Source organism: Phyllobates terribilis, unplaced genomic scaffold (assembly GCF_046119375.1).
Source record: "Phyllobates terribilis strain yellow unplaced genomic scaffold, ASM4611937v1 Scaffold_5__5_contigs__length_657084704, whole genome shotgun sequence".
NCBI lineage: Eukaryota > Metazoa > Chordata > Amphibia > Anura > Dendrobatidae > Phyllobates > Phyllobates terribilis.
The window spans coordinates 31,099,154-31,114,959 of record NW_027362765.1 but is presented as its reverse complement, the minus strand read 5'-3'; the positions used below and the strand labels follow the sequence as shown (position 1 = coordinate 31,114,959).

General features: G+C 48.3%; 1 pseudogene; it reads right to left on the bottom strand.

The window, feature by feature from the left end:
* Window positions 1–15,806, bottom strand: part of LOC141271402 (uncharacterized) — a 53,280-nt pseudogene that overhangs the window by 36,533 nt on the left and 941 nt on the right.

The following is a 15,806-nucleotide window of genomic DNA, read 5'->3' as shown; positions in this document are numbered from 1 at the left end:
ACCAAAGGATGTTAACTGGAAAGATGAATTGTATATTCTAATACTTTGCAGAAAATGCTTGGACTCAGGAGTTGTTCCTGACATGTATGAAAGAAGAGGTTCGGGAGGTAGACTTAAAGGTGGCAAATTGACTTTGCCATTTGAGCAGCACATGTCAGGCGATTCCAAGTTAAACTTTTTTGCTTGACAATGTTCACATATTACTTCCATTTTGCCTATTATGATGTTCATATGTGACCTATAGTCTCGAATTGAGCCGTAGTGAAATGCTTCCAAACTAAAGTCAGCCTGCCTCTGTCTTTGCATAAGTTGCATATGTCGCATGTGGACATTTTGATGATATTCATCCTTTTGTTCAGATGTTTCCGCATCCCTTGATTCAGCCTGTCTCAGCCGATTCTCCTGAAGACGTTTCCGGTGTTCAGATGTTTCAGTTTCTCTTGATTCAGTCTGTCTCATCCGTTTCCTTTCAAGCCGAGACTTAAGTTTTTTACTTGTGTCAGCTGTTTGAGACAGTTTTGCTTTCTTAGCTTTTGGATTAATTTGCCCAATAGATGATCGTTTTTTGGGCGGCATTTAAAAAAACAGTCCTTAGTATTATGACCCTCAGTAATCACCTCACACTGACCAGAGATCAAATAAGTGAATCTATATATAAAAAGCAAAACATGAGTGACTGCATCACAGTCAGACTGTTCTAGTTGTCCATAGCAATCAGAGCTCAGCTTTCACTTTACCTCAGCAGCTTCAATGGTGAAAGCTGCTATCTGGTTGCAATAGGAAACCAGAACGATCTTACTGTAAGGTAATTTTCATAAATGAGGCCCCAGTTACTTCAGCAGTGGCTATAGCCAACCAGAATGATCTTACTGTGAGGCAATTTTCATGAATGTGGCCCCAATTACGACTGCAACAGCCGTTGGTATAATTACAGACTTTAGAGCGACTTACCAGGTTGCCCCACCTTAGCGACTGTATGGTTGCTGCTCCTTTAAGAACGACTCTTTGGGTGCTGTTGCTGTAACTCCTTAAGACCCTTTGGGCAAAAACTGTGGTTTTGCATTCAACACACAGACACCCATTCTCTGTGGTTTTGCATTCAACACACAGACACCCATTTTCTCCTTTATTTCTATAGAGCCTAAATTCGGAAGGGGGTGTGTGTTGAAACCTCTCTAGGGTAATTAGAGTATGCAGTTAATTAGTGTATATCTAATCTATCGTAGGAGTCAATATTTTCTGTCAGATGAGTTTCTTGAAAAAATATTAGACATTTAAAAAAAACTTTTTTATAAAAGTGCAGAACTGAGGTGTCTTAAACTTAGATCTCGGGCATTTGGCAGAGACAATGGAGACCTTTTTTTAAAGACTACCAGGGAAATGCAGGCTCAGATAAATGAAGCAGTGTAATCCCACCACAATCACATATATCATACAGAATGAACCAGTAAAAAACAACATATAATAAAAAAACATGTTACATCCCCAACAAGAATGTATGTTCAAAGTGAGAGCTCTGATACTAAACTGGATTTGGATTTATTTATGATGGACCACTGGAGTTACTAGGCGTCCTAACCAGAAAAGTAAAGAAAGTATTAGTGCTCCACATTTCAGGAGCGATTGTGCAGTAATTTGAATTTCTTAGAATGGAAAATATATACAAGCCATGCCAACACATCTCCTGCAGCCGTGAATAAATGTATATTACAGCCATCAAGCATGCACTGCTTAGAGAAATTCCATGGCACAGGTGTAATGTTTTTTGTAGTTTATCATATTCAGTTTTGAAGTTAGTCAGTTTTAATAGAAAGTCAAAAGTCATGATAAATGGAAACTCTGTTGTTGTAGAAAAGTCACACTTGGCTCTCATAGCATCAATACACTCTGCTTTTACTTAGAGGCCCATCTCGATATTTTTCTTAAAGTGATTTTATTGTTAGAATCTGTTTCTTTGGGACCATCTGCTATTTTGTTGTGGTTTTCTGGCTGCTGGTCTTTTTCCCCTGGTGTTGGTTTTGACTAAGGTCAGGTGATTGTATCACCCTTTATTACCCAGCACCTGCCTCCTAGTCCTTGCCGGACAATCCGCAAGAGTTCTGGCTAGGAGGTTTGGTAATAGTGCTTTCTGTGTTTAGTTTTATGCAGTTATTGGATCCTCTAGTTCTGCCTGCTGAGATTCCTGTATTCCCTTTTTTGTTTCTGCAGCTTCCTCTAGTTTCCTGCTAGGAGGTCACCTGTTTTTTTTTTTCCCAGTCCTTAGTTCTTTCAGGGTCTCCTTTCCCTCTACCTTTAGGTCTTCTTTTGAGTTTAGTCTAGGAAACGTCGGTGGGTCTATTCGCTAGGAATAGGTTGCCCACTCAACCGTAGGGCTCCAGTCTAGTCCTAGTGCAGGGACAGCTTTTCCCTCTCCTGCCCTAGTGCTGAGTTGCAGTTTCGTAACAGTTTGTCCGGCCCATATAAAAAAAAAAAAACATTCCTCATCCGGATTCCTTCAGTATGAACAGCGTCCAGGAGCTTGCACAGCGCCTGCAAGGGAAGTAGCCTGTCTGCAACAGCACGTGAGTAATTGCCCTGGAGAATTCCCTGATGAACCGAAGGTAGGATTACCTGAGTTTTTTTCTGGTAAAAGGCAGGAATTTTTCACGTTTAAAAATGCATGTTTACTATATTTTCAGCTTAGACCTGGGTCCTCAGGGAGTGAATTACAGCGTGTGGGGGTTATTATGTATTTATTGCTAGGTGAACCCCAAATCTGGGCATTTTCTTTACATCCTAATGATTCTATGATTCTTGTTTGATGTCAGTAGAAGCATTTTTTACTGCATTGGGGTTGTTATATGATGATCCTGATCGGTCACATCAGCTGAGGCAGAGCTCAGATGGCTTAAACAGGGTTCTGGTGAAGCTGAGAAGTATTGCACCCTGTTCAGACGATGGTCCGCAGAGGTCAGATGGAATGACCCAGCACTCTGTAATGGCTCTGGGAGGCGGAACCTCTGAGCAACTCTACAAGGGGGCGGTCCTTGTGAGGAAGCGGGTGGCTCCCAGGGAAGACGGGCAGGTAGTCACGGCAAGTGACAGGAACAGTCTCTGGGTAGAAGGGCAGGTAGTCACAGCAAGTGACAGGGACAGTCTCTGGGTAGACTAGCAGGCAGGTAGCAGGTGAGCGCTCCCAGGTGAGCGGGCAAGAGTCTCTGGACAGGCAGGTGGTCATGGCAAGTGACGGCAGAGCCTCAAGGTAGGCTAGCAGGCAGGTAGCAGGTGAGCGCTCCCAGGTGAGCGGGCAAGAGTGTCTGGACAGGGAGGTGGTCACGGCAAGTGACGGCAGAGCCTCCAGGTAGGCTAGCAGGCAGGCAGCAGGTGAGCGCTCCCAGGTGAGCGGGCAAGAGTCTCTGGACTGGCAGGTGGTCACGGCAACTGACGGCAGAGCCTCCAGGTAGACTAGCAGGCAGGTAGCAGGTGAGCACTCCCAGGTGAGTGGGCAGGCTGGTCCATAGACAGACTGACAGGTGTCGGAAGGCAGACCGTCGGACTGCAGGCTTGCAAGCAGGTAAGCGGATATCAGGCAGGTATCAAGCAGGAATCTGGCAGGTGACTGGCAGGTAACTGGCAACGGGACCTGAGGGCTGAAGCAGAGTGAAGGCTTTGCAACAACATTGCTCGGGCACCTCCATTTTGGAGGAGGTGCCTTATATATGGTGAGGTCCTCCGGCCATTGGCCGGGGACTCCTTAGGACGGCGCACGCGGCCCCTTTAAGAGAGGGGGAGCGCGCGCGCCCTAAGCACAGTGGCCGGGAAGCAGCGCGCGCTGCAAGCAGAGCGGGAGGAGGACGCCGGGCACGGAGCGGAGAGGTGAGGGGAACAGCGTCCCTGCCTAGCAGGAGGCAGGGACGCCGACGCTACAGTAGGCCCCCCCTTTTTTAGGCCAGACAGAAATTTATCAAGGATGAGAGGGGCATGGATGTTCTCCCGGGGCTCCCACGTTCTCTCCTCAGGACCAAACCCCTTCCAATCTACCAGAAAAAAAGGTTTTTCCTCTTACCCTTTTGGTGGCCAGAATGTTCTCTACCTCAAACTCGTTTTCAGCGGAAACCGGAGCAGGAGGTGTACCTGTAGGCTTGGAAAAAGAGTTAAGTACCACGGGTTTGAGGAGAGATACATGGAAGGAGTTAGGGATCCGCAAGTTGGCCGGGAGTTTCAATTTATAGGCCACTGGGTTGATTTGTTTGATAACTTCTAGTGGGCCGATGAACCGAGGCCCTAACTTGTAGGAAGGAATCTTGAGCCGGACATACTTGGACGAGAGCCAGACTTTATCTCCAGGACGGAATTGTGGAGGATCCAGGCGTTTTTTGTCAGCGTGTTTTTTCATCCGCTCGGACGACTGAAGGAGTGCGGATCGGGTACTCTCCCAAATGGAGGAAAATTTGCTAACGAGAGATTCCGCAGCCGGATTGTCCACCGAGGTGGAGACGGGAAATGGGATCCGAGGATGCTGACCGAAGACTACAAAAAACGGGGATTTGGAGGAAGATTCGCTCTCGTGATTATTGTAAGAAAATTCGGCCCATGGCAGGAGATCCACCCAGTCTGAATGGTGGGCATTAACGAAGTGCCGGAGGTAACTGGTCAGGATCTGATTGATCCGCTCCACTTGACCATTGGACTGTGGGTGGTATGCGGAGGAGAAGTCCAGGGTGACGTCTAGCAGCTTACATGTGGCTCTCCAGAAGCGTGAGGTGAACTGAACCCCACGATCCGACACGATGTGGAGGGGCAGGCCATGGAGACGGAAGATGTGGCGGATAAAGTCTTTAGCCAGCTCGGGTGCAGACGGGAGGCCTGGCAGGGGAATGAAATGAGCCATTTTGGAAAAGCGGTCAGCGACCACCCAAATGACCGTACAACCAGCAGAGACAGGGAGATCTGTTATAAAGTCCATAGCTATATGCTGCCAGGGAGCAGCAGGTACTGGAAGAGGAAGGAGGCGACCGGCTGGCAGGTGTCTCGGAACCTTGTTGCTGGCGCAGGACACACAGGCAGAAACAAAGTCTATTACGTCCTTGTGCAGGGTAGGCCACCAGTAGTGCCGGGTGATAAGCTGGAGGGTCTTTTTCTGACCGGCATGGCCAGCAAGCTTAGACGAGTGACCCCAGTGTAGGATCTTCTCCTGATCAGGTACCGTTACGAACGTCTTTCCAGGAGGGAGACGATTTAGACTCACGGGGGCCACCTGCATTACTCTGGCGGGATCGATGATGTGTTTAGGTTCCTCCTCAAGATCAGACACCAGGAAGGATCGGGACAAGGCGTCAGCCTTGATGTTTTTGTCAGCCGGGCGAAAATGAAGAACAAAATCAAAGCGAGCAAAAAACAAGGACCACCGGGCTTGGCGCGGGTTAAGTCTCTGGGCACTCTGGAGGTAAGCCAAGTTCTTGTGGTCCGTGTAAATTACCGGGTGAAGAGCCCCCTCGAGCAGGTAACGCCACTCCTCCAATGCCAGCTTAATGGCCAATAACTCTCGGTCTCCTATAGAATAGTTGCGCTCGGAAGAGGAGAAGAGTTTGGAGAAGAAGCCGCAAGTTACCATTCTCCCGGAAGACGATTTTTGGGTAAGTACCGCTCCGGCTCCAGAGGAGGAGGCGTCAACTTCCAGGAAGAATTGTTTGTTGCCGTCCGGGCAATGCAGCACCGGGGCGGAAAAGAAAGCCTGTTTTAAGGAAAGAAAGGCTTCCTCAGCATCGGGTGGCCATTCTCTGGGATTAGTGCCCTTACGGGTGAGCGCAGAGATTGGGGCAGTCCGGGAAGAGAAGTGTGGTATGAAGAGGCGGTAGTAGTTGGCGAAGCCCAGGAACCGCTGAATAGCCTTCAACCCCTCTGGTCGAGGCCACTTCTCGATGGCAGACAGTTTCTCAGGATCCATTCGTAGGCCGGTCTGAGAAATTATGTAGCCCAAAAACGGAAGCGAGGTCTGCTCAAAGAGGCACTTCTCATATTTGGCGTAGAGGTGGTTCTGCCTGAGCCTGAGCAGAACCTGACGAACATCCCTCCGGTGTGTGGGGAGATCCGGAGAGAAGACCAAGATGTCGTCCAGGTACACCACCACGCAGGAGTAGAGAAGGTCCCGGAAGATGTCATTGACCAACTCTTGAAAGACGGCGGGAGTGTTACAGAGACCGAAGGGCATTATCAGGTATTCATAGTGGCCGTCTTCCATTCATCCCCCTGATGGATATGGACCAGGTTATACGCCCCACGGAGGTCCAGCTTGGTGAAGATTCTAGCCCCCCTCAGACGGTCAAATAATTCCAGAATGAGCGGAAGGGGGTATTTATTCTTCACCGTGATCTGGTTAAGGCCTCTATAGTCTATACAGGGAAGGAGTGAACCGTCCTTCTTTTTGACGAAGAAGAAACCTGCTCCCGCCGGGGAAGTAGATATCCGGATGAATCCCCGGGCCAGATTCTCCTCAATATATTCTGACATGGATTGGGTCTCAGCAGCGGACAAAGGGTAAATGCGCCCACGGGGAGGAGTAGCGCCGGGCATCAGGTCGATTGGGCAGTCGTATGGTCTATGAGGGGGTAATGTCTCTGCCTCCTTTTTATTAAAGACATCCGCATACGACCAATAAGGAGCCGGAAGATCAGGTAGATTGGCTGGAGTAGGAGAAGGACGGACAGGATGGACGGGAACTAAACAAGTCTTATGGCAGTCCTGTCCCCAGCGAAGGACTTCTCCGGTCTACCAATCAAGCACGGGTGCATGTCTCTGAAGCCAAGGTAGGCCTAGCAAGAGGGCGTGAGAGAGTCCAGGCAGAACATGAAAGAAGATGCTCTCAGAGTGCAGCATTCCCACCTGCAGGGTTATGGATTCGGTGAGGAGTTGGATGGAATGTGGTAAGAGGCCCCCATCCACGGCAGCGACCGATAAGGGTACAGCTAGAGGTTTGGTGGGAATGCACTATTTCTCTACCAGAGACTGAGAAATGAGATTTCTGGCAGCTCTAGAGTCAAGTTGGGCTAGTTCAAAATAACGGTTCTCCCCGCAGATGATAGAGACCGACAGCAACAGAGATGGAGAGGGTTTACTCTTGTCTAGGACGACCTCTCTGAGCGATCCTAGACACAGGCGTTTCCCGACCTCTCCGGGCAGGAACGGATCCGGTGCTCCTTACTGCCACAGTAGAAGCAGCTTCCCTCGGCACGGCGTAACTCTTGACGGGTTTTGACCATCTTGGTCTGGTCGACCTGCTTAGGCTCGGGTGAGTGCGCCTGGGGAGTAGCGGGAGAAGTGACAGGTTTCTGAAAGGTAGAGGCTAGACGTGGAAACCTCCTCTCACGGGTGACCTCTTTGGCGCGTTCCTGGAACCGGATGTCAATCCGGGTGGCAAGAGTTATTAAGTCGTCGAGAGTGGTAGGTATGTCCCGACCGGCGAGTTCATCTTTAATACGGCCGGACAGACCCTCCCAAAAGACAGATACCAGGGCGTCGTTATCCCAGGCCAGCTCCGAAGCAAGGGTACGGAACCGTATGGCAAATTGGCCCACGGTGAGATTTCCTTGATGGAGGCGTAGCAGAGATGATGCGGATGAGGTCCTCCGTCCGGGTTCGTCGACGACTTTCCGGAAAGCCGTGAGAAAGGCTGGCAGGTTGGACACCAGGGGGTTTCCTCTCTCCCATAGAGGATTTAGCCAAGCCAGTGCCTCCCCCGTGAGATGGGACATGATGAAGGCTACTTTGGCCCGGTCGGAAATAAACTGGTGGGACAGGAGTTCAAAGTGCAGGGTGCACTGGTTTATGAAGCCCGGAGCTTGAGCGGGGTCGCCTCCGAAGCGTGGAGGTGTAGAAAGCCGGGGTCCGGGGCAGGATGCCATGGTATTGGTGGGCAGCGGCGCTGCTGGGCTGCGAGTCATGACACTAGCGGTGGTTGCTGGTGGAGCAGTCAGAGTGTCCAGGAAAGAGTTGACATTCCGCAGATGACTCAGGATGGACTCCTGTTGGGACCTCTGACGAGACAGTTCATGACATAGGTCCGAGAGCGAGGGAGCTTGGGTGCCACCGAGTTCCATGGCCCGAGCAAACTGTAACGGGTCTGGGAGGCGGAACCTCTGAGCAACTCTACAAGGGGGCGGTCCTTGTGAGGAAGCAGGTGGCTCCCAGGGAAGACGGGCAGGTAGTCACGGCAAGTGACAGGGACAGTCTCTGGGTAGAAGGGCAGGTAGTCACGGCAAGTGATAGGGACAGTCTCTGGGTAGACTAGCAGGCAGGTAGCAGGTGAGCGCTCCCAGGTGAGCGGGCAAGAGTCTCTGGACAGGCAGGTGGTCACGGCAAGTGACGGCAGAGCCTCCAGGTAGGCTAGCAGGCAGGTAGCAGGTGAGCGCTCCCAGGTGAGCGGGCAAGAGTCTCTGGACAGGCAGGTGGTCACGGCAAGTGACGGCAGAGCCTCCAGGTAGGCTAGCAGGCAGGCAGCAGGTGAGCGCTCCCAGGTGAGCGGGCAAGAGTCTCTGGACTGGCAGGTGGTCACGGCAAGTGACGGCAGAGCCTCCACGTAGGCTAGCAGGCAGGTAGCAGGTGAGCGCTCCCAGGTGAGCGGGCAGGCTGGTCCATAGACAGACTGACAGGTGTCGGAAGGCAGACCGTCGGACCGCAGGCTTGCAAGCAGGTAAGCGGATATCAGGCAGGTATCAAGCAGGAATCTGGCAGGTGACTGGCAGGCAACTGGCAACGGGACCTGAGGGCTGAAACAGAGTGAAGGCTTTGCAACAACATTGCTCGGGCACCTCCATTTTGGAGGAGGTGCCTTATATATGGTGAGGTCCTCCGGCCATTGGCCGGGGACTCCTTAGGACGGCGCGCGCGGCCCCTTTAAGAGAGGGGGAGCGCGCGCCCTAAGCACAGTGGCCGGGAAGCAGCGCGCACTGCCAGCAGAGCGGGAGGAGGACGCCGGGCACGGAGCGGAGAGGTGAGGGGAACAGCTTCCCTGCCTAGCAGGAGGCAGGGACGCCGACGCTACACACTCAAGAGTCAGTTTCTGGCAGGTTTGAATGAAAGGGTTAAAGATTTGCTCATTGCATATCCTGCACCTGCCACTTTGGAAACAGCTATGCAGCTAGCTATCCATGTGGATAGAAGATTGAGAGCCAGGCAGAGTGAAGAGAAGGCTCTTTTAATGTTGGACCCCGTCTCTCAGGCTAGTCTCGCCATCAGCGGGGAACCGATGCAAGTTGAGATGATGTCCTTCCGTTCCCAGGAGAGGGAGAGGAGGTTCTCTGGGAGGCTATGTTTGTATTGTGGTAAGGCTGACCATTTTATTAAGCAATTCGAGGCTCGCATAAGGAAGGAAAAAAAAGGGTCAGCAGGAGCAACTCTCCTGTTTGTATAGCATTTTTACGTTCTGCAGGAGTGTTTTTATCTGCTGGTAATACCACCTATCATAGTCATTCCATTGATTTTCAGGTAATGGTTGATTGTGGCGCTGCTCTTAATTTGATTGATCAACGATTTCTAGTCAAGTATAAGTTTGTTTCTGAACCTTTGTCATCTCCTTTCCCTGTTGTGGCGATTGATAACACTCCCCTGGAGCATGGGCGCATTTCTCGGAAGATCACCGGGTTCCCACTAATTATGAATTTGGAACATAAAGAGCGTATAGACTTATTTGTACTTGCTAATTTACCTGCTCCAGTGGTCCTGGGTTTACCCTGGTTAAAGGTGCACAATCCACTATTGGACTGGTCGTCTAGTACTATAAGGTCCTGGGGTCAGGGGTGTTATGGTAAATGCTGTAATGTTCACATTGCTGCAGTTTTGAAGAGGGAGCTACCTGAAGCCATTCTGGATTTATGGGGGGTATTTTCGGATGTTGAGTCGCAAGCTCTACTGCCCCATAGAGAGTACGATTGCGCTATTGAGTTCGTCCCAGGTACTACACTGCCTAAGAGTCGTTTATTTAATCTGACGATTCCCGAGAGGGAGGCTTTAAAGGAGTGCCTGCAGACTAGTTTAGCTGCAGGTCATATTAGACCCTCTAAGTCCCCTGTGGTTGTAAGATTCTTTTTTGTTAAAAAGAAGGATGGGGGTCTTAGGCCGTGTTTGGAATTTCGGGAGATTATTAAGAGCACTGTGCGCAATCCTTATCCGTTGCCGCTGATTCCGGATTTGTTTAATCAACTAACCAGAGCGAAGTGGTTTTCTAAAATTGACCTTCGAGAGGCATATAATTTGTTGCGGGTGAAGGAGGGCGATGAATGGAAGACAGCTTTTAAAACCTCAGAGGGTCATTTTGAGTGTCTGGTGATGCCTTTTGGCCTTAATAATGCGTCTGCGTTTTTTCAAAATTTCATTAATGACATTCTGAGGCCGTTGATCGGTAGGAGCGTTATTGTTTATTTGGATGATATTTTGATTTATTCACCCGATCTGTTGTCGCACTGGCAGAGAGTCAGCGAAGTTCTACAGATTTTGAGTGAAAACACTCTCTTTGCTAAGCTAGAGAAGTGCGAGTTTGCGGTACAGAAAATTTGTTTTTTTGGGGTACTTTGTCTCTGGTGATGGGTTTGAGATGGACCCGGTGAAGGTTCAGGCTGTATTGGAGTAGCCTAGGCCTGAATGTTTAAAGTCCATTCAGAGATTTTTAGGGTTTGCTAATTATTACAGAAAGTTCTTAAAGAATTTTTTTGTTATCGCTAAACCTATAACTGATCTCACCAAGAAGGGTGCTAATACGGTCCAATGGTCCACTGAGGCAGTTAAGGCTTTTGAGCATCTCAAAGAGAGGTTTAGCTCAGCCCCTGTTTTGATCCAGCCAGATGAGACCAAGCCATTTCTGGTAGAGGTTGATGCCTCATCAGTAGGGGTGGGGGCAGTTCTGTCCCAGGAGGGAAAGGATGGGGTGCATCCCTGTGCTTTCTTTTCTAAAAAATTCTCGGAGACTGAGCTCAACTATGATGTAGGGAACCGAGAACTGCCGGCAATTAAACTCGCGCTCGAGCATTGGCGACATTTTTTGGAGGGGGCTAGATATCCGATACAGGTTTTTACTGATCATAAAAATCTGATATATCTGGATGCTGCTAAACGTTTGAATGCCTGTCAAGCTAGGTGGGCACTGTTTTTTGCCCGGTTCCATTTCTCCGTAACATATATTCCTGGGACAAAGAATGTTAAAGCGGATGCCGTCTCGTAGTTTCACTCCAGCAGTTAATACGGAGAAGGAGGAATGTATTTTGCAGAGGGGGGTGGTGGTAGCAGCATTGGGTTCTGAGTTGGAGAATAGCATCCTGGGGGCCCAGAATGCTGCACCAACAAACACTCTGTAAGGTAAATTATTTGTGCCTAGAGCCTTGAGGAGAGCTTTGTTTGCTGAATGTCATGAGTCTCGGTTGGCAGGTCATCCAGCGATTTCGGAAACTAGAAGGTAGATTGGTTGAAGTTTCTGGTGGCCAGGGTGGCAAAGAGAAATCGTCAAGTGGGTGCGTCAGTGTACTGTGCGCTCTAGGTCGAAAGCCTCACATGCCCCGGCTGCAGGGTTGCTGTGCCCTTTGGAGGTCCCTAGTTCGCCATGGATGCATCTTGTTATGGATTTTATTACCGATCTGTCGTTCTCTGACGTTTTTTCTGTCTTCTGGGTTGTTGTGGATTGGTTTAGTAAGATGTGCCATCTGGTCCTGTTCAATAAACTACTCTGCGCCAAGACTCTAGCTAAGGCGTTTGTGAAAGAGATTGTCAGGCTCCATGGTGTTCCCACGGACATAATTTCCGATAGAGGACCTCAGTTTGTGGCTCGCTTTTGGCGTGCTTTCTATGACAGATTAAAGGTTCATTTGTCATTCTCGTCTGGGTATCATCCGGAGTCCAATGGACAGACCGGAAAGAAGAACCAAGACGTTGAGCAGTTTTTAAGATGTTTTGTAGCAGATAATCAGGAGATGTGGTCGGAATATCTGCCACTAGCTGAGTTTGCTCTTAATAACCATACGTCTTCCTCCGTGGGGTGTTCTCCTTTTTTTGCTGTACAGGGAGGCATCCATCTTTCGGCCCATTTTCTAAAATTAGGGCGACGTTTGAAAGATCCCTTCTAAAAAACTTGGGCCTAAGTTTGTAGGACCCTTCAAAGTGGTTCAGGTGGTCAACTCGGCAGTGGTGAGATTAGACATTCCCTCATCCTGGAGAATTAATTCAATTCAGTCTTTTATGTATCGTTACTGAAGAAAGCGGACACGCCAGATAAGGAGGCGATGCCGACTGTCCCTCCAGTTGATGAGGATGGCGAATTTGAAATTTCACGCATTTTAGATTCTAGGTGGCTCAGAGGAGGGTTACAGTATCTCGTGTCCTGGAAAGGATTCGGTCCCGAGGATAATTCTTGGGTGAAAGCTGAGGATGTCTTGGCCTCAAGGCTGATTAAAGCTTTTTACAGGAGATTCGGCCGAGAGGATCCGGAGGATCCTCATAAAAGGGGAGATACTGTTAGAATCTGTTTCTTTGGGACCATCCGGCATTTTGTTGTGGTTTTCTGGCTGCTGGTCTTTTTCCCCTGGTGTTGGTTTTGACTAAGGTCAGGTGATTGTATGACCCTTTATTACCCAGCACCTGCCTCCTAGTCCTTGCCGGACAACAGTGTTAATCCGCAAGAGTTCTGGCTAGGAGGTTTGGTAGTAGTGCTTTCTGTGTTTAGTATTGTGCAGTTCTTGGATCCTCTAGTTCTGCCTGCTGAGATTCCTGTATTCCCTTTTTTGTTTCTGCAGCTTCCTCTAGTTTCCTGCTAGGAGGTCACCTGTTTTTTTTCCCAGTCCTTAGTTCTTTCAGGGTCTCCTTTCCCTCTTCCTTTAGGTCTTCTTTTGAGCTTAGTCTAGGAAATGTCGGTGGGTCGATTCGCTAGGAATAGGTTGCCCACTCCACCGTAGGGCTTCAGTCTAGTCCTAGTGCAGGGACAGCTTTTCCCTCTCCTGCCCTAGTGCGGAGTTGCAGTTCAGTAACATTTATAGCTTGTCAGCACATTCTATGTATGCAGGGCGTTCAATGTCAAAAGTAATTTGAACAGTTTCGGGTGAAGAAGAATTTGGTGGTTTAGCGGTAATATGGTGATCACATAATGCAATATGGCCAGACTACACAGCTGATAGAGGAGACAAGCCGATGTCAGAATTCTGTGGTATTTTTGCGGATTAACCACTAGTAGCTGCTATTATTCACTTTCATAATTGTACTGCATGTCAACACCTTACCACTAGAGGCTTCTATTGTGTTTCTGCAATCGCCCTTTATGAAGATGGCCGATGTTGAACCTTTGGAAGCTATTTTTTTTTTTTTTTTGGGACTACTTCTAGCCACTCTCACTCATTGATTGAGTACTGTGCCTAGCCTTTAGTCTAGTTTCAGTCTCCAGCATCTGAGAACAGTTTTAGGCCATGTTCACACATTTAGTATTTGGTCAGTATTTTACATCAGTATTTGTAAGCCAAAGCCAGGCGTGGAACAATCACAGGTAAAGTATAACAGAAACACGTGCACTGCTTTTGCATTTTTCACCCACTCCGGGTGTTAAAGGGATACCGTGACAGAGAGGGGCCAGAAGATTGCGATGTCTGGTTACACGAACCCCTGCACTGACTAAAACTGCTTGAAATTCCTATTAGCAGTGCAGGTTTTCCTTGCTCTGCTATGACAAGTTTTACTCAGTTCTATTTATCTCCTGGAGTTCTTCGTCTTGAATTGTCTCAGCTGTTCTATGTTGGCCACTCCCCTCTGGTATATATGCTCACCAGTTGAACTTGGGGGTTGCCAGTGATAGCTTACTTCCTGGTTTAGAGTTGAAGGACAGTTCAGAATTAGTAGCAGTCGGTTGGTGGTGTCTTCAGGAGATTTCTGTGTGGATTTGGTTTGTGCGTTTATCCTAATCCTCTTCCCATGCGATTTGTCCTTCCTACCGTTCCCTTGCATTATCACTTTTGCTTCTATCCCAAACCTCCCTGGGTGGGGATGGAAACAGATAAGCGTTTAAATAGAAGCATAACAAGGTACGAGACCCCGGCATCTCCACCATCAGGAGTAATCCGGGGAACAAAGATAGCCTAAGGTTCCGCTAGCTCGAGGGACAGGATAGGAGCTCGTTCTCCCTTGCAATCCTACTGACTTACATGACACCTGGTCTTGGCTTGCAAATACTGATGTAAAATACTGACCAAATACTGAAAGGGTGAATGCAGCCTTGCCTAGACTCTTCCCAGTCTACCCTTCTCTTGTCCCTATGATTCCTAGTGCTAATTCCAAGAATTTGAACTACCGCTTGCTGTTCCATGCTTGTGCTCCTCTTGCCATTGGATTGCAGCCATGACAGCCAGTGACTGAGAAAAATCTGTGACTTCCATGCAATTAGTGGTTACTACTCACCTGAGTAGTCATATGTAGAAATCTCATCTTTACACCACTCATCACCCCTCACATATGGCTCTGTAGTATTAATATGGGTCAGATCTTCACCCTGAAACAAATATTGTAAAAGTCACAGTCAGATGGAGAAGTCACATCTATGATCAGCTCTAATCCTGCCATCTCCACCATTCTCATTAAACAAGTAATTACACATAATACTGGTGGATAAAACAAGACTGAACACAAGACCTTCACAGCCGTCTACACATCATAGGGGAGATACCTTCTCTCCATCTACCTGATGATCCTGAGTAACATCGGGATTTTCTTGTTTAAACTCCTGTGGAAGAAGAGGACGGGGACATATTTTTGGAGTTGTCCTCTTACTGGATAGACCTGGAGGAAACACATACAGGGACTGAATTCATTCTTTACATACAGATAACTATAGGCCGTGTGTATTTAGTCCTATTACCTTGTGATGTGAGGGGCTGGGGAACCTCCATCATGACGTCCTTGTACAGATCTTTGTGTCCTTCTAAATACTCCCACTCCTCCATGGAGAAATAGATAGTGACATCCTGACACCTTATAGGAACCTGACACATACAATGATATCGTCATCCCCACGATCACTTCATAGCTTTACTGTATAATGTCCCAGCATTCCCAGCAGTGTCACCTCTCCAGTCAGCAGCTCAATCATGTTGTAGGTGAGTTCTAGGATCTTCTGGTCATTGATGTCCTCATGTATCAGGGGATGAGGTGGAGGCCCTGTGATTGGGCTCAGGGGTCTTCCCCATCCGTCAGACACAGGTTCCTGACAGCGCTCACTAGAGGTCTTCTTCACTACTGTGTAATCCTGGTTATGGAGAGACACATTAGTAAATCTCACTACAGACATTTCCAGAGTCCTCACCTCTCCAGTTCTGTCCTTCTGTTATTCCCATAGATAAGAATGATGTAATGTGATGTCATCAGAATCTCTCACCTCTCCAGTAAGCCGGAAGAGGATCTCTAGGGTGAGGTGTAATATCCTCTCCACCATCTTGTCCCTGTCCCTATCCATCCTTGATGGGTAAATCAGAAAATTTTTCCTATATAGAAGATCTCCACTGAGAGGATCCAAAACTGTAGGAATCTGAATTGGAAAAAGATGACGATGTAACATCATAAAGATTCCAGTGTAATAATACAATTACTGGATATATGTGGAATCAAATGAGATCTATTATTTTAAAGTATTCAGTTTTCTTCTTTACATCTACTAATAAATCCTATATATTTTAGACCACACACAACAAGCAGTTTCTTCCTCGGAGTCTTGAGCTGAATACGTTTCTCATAGATTCATCGTCCATAACATTAATTTGTCTCCTTTACTAAAATATGTAATACACACACAAAAATTTGAGGCATTTATAAAA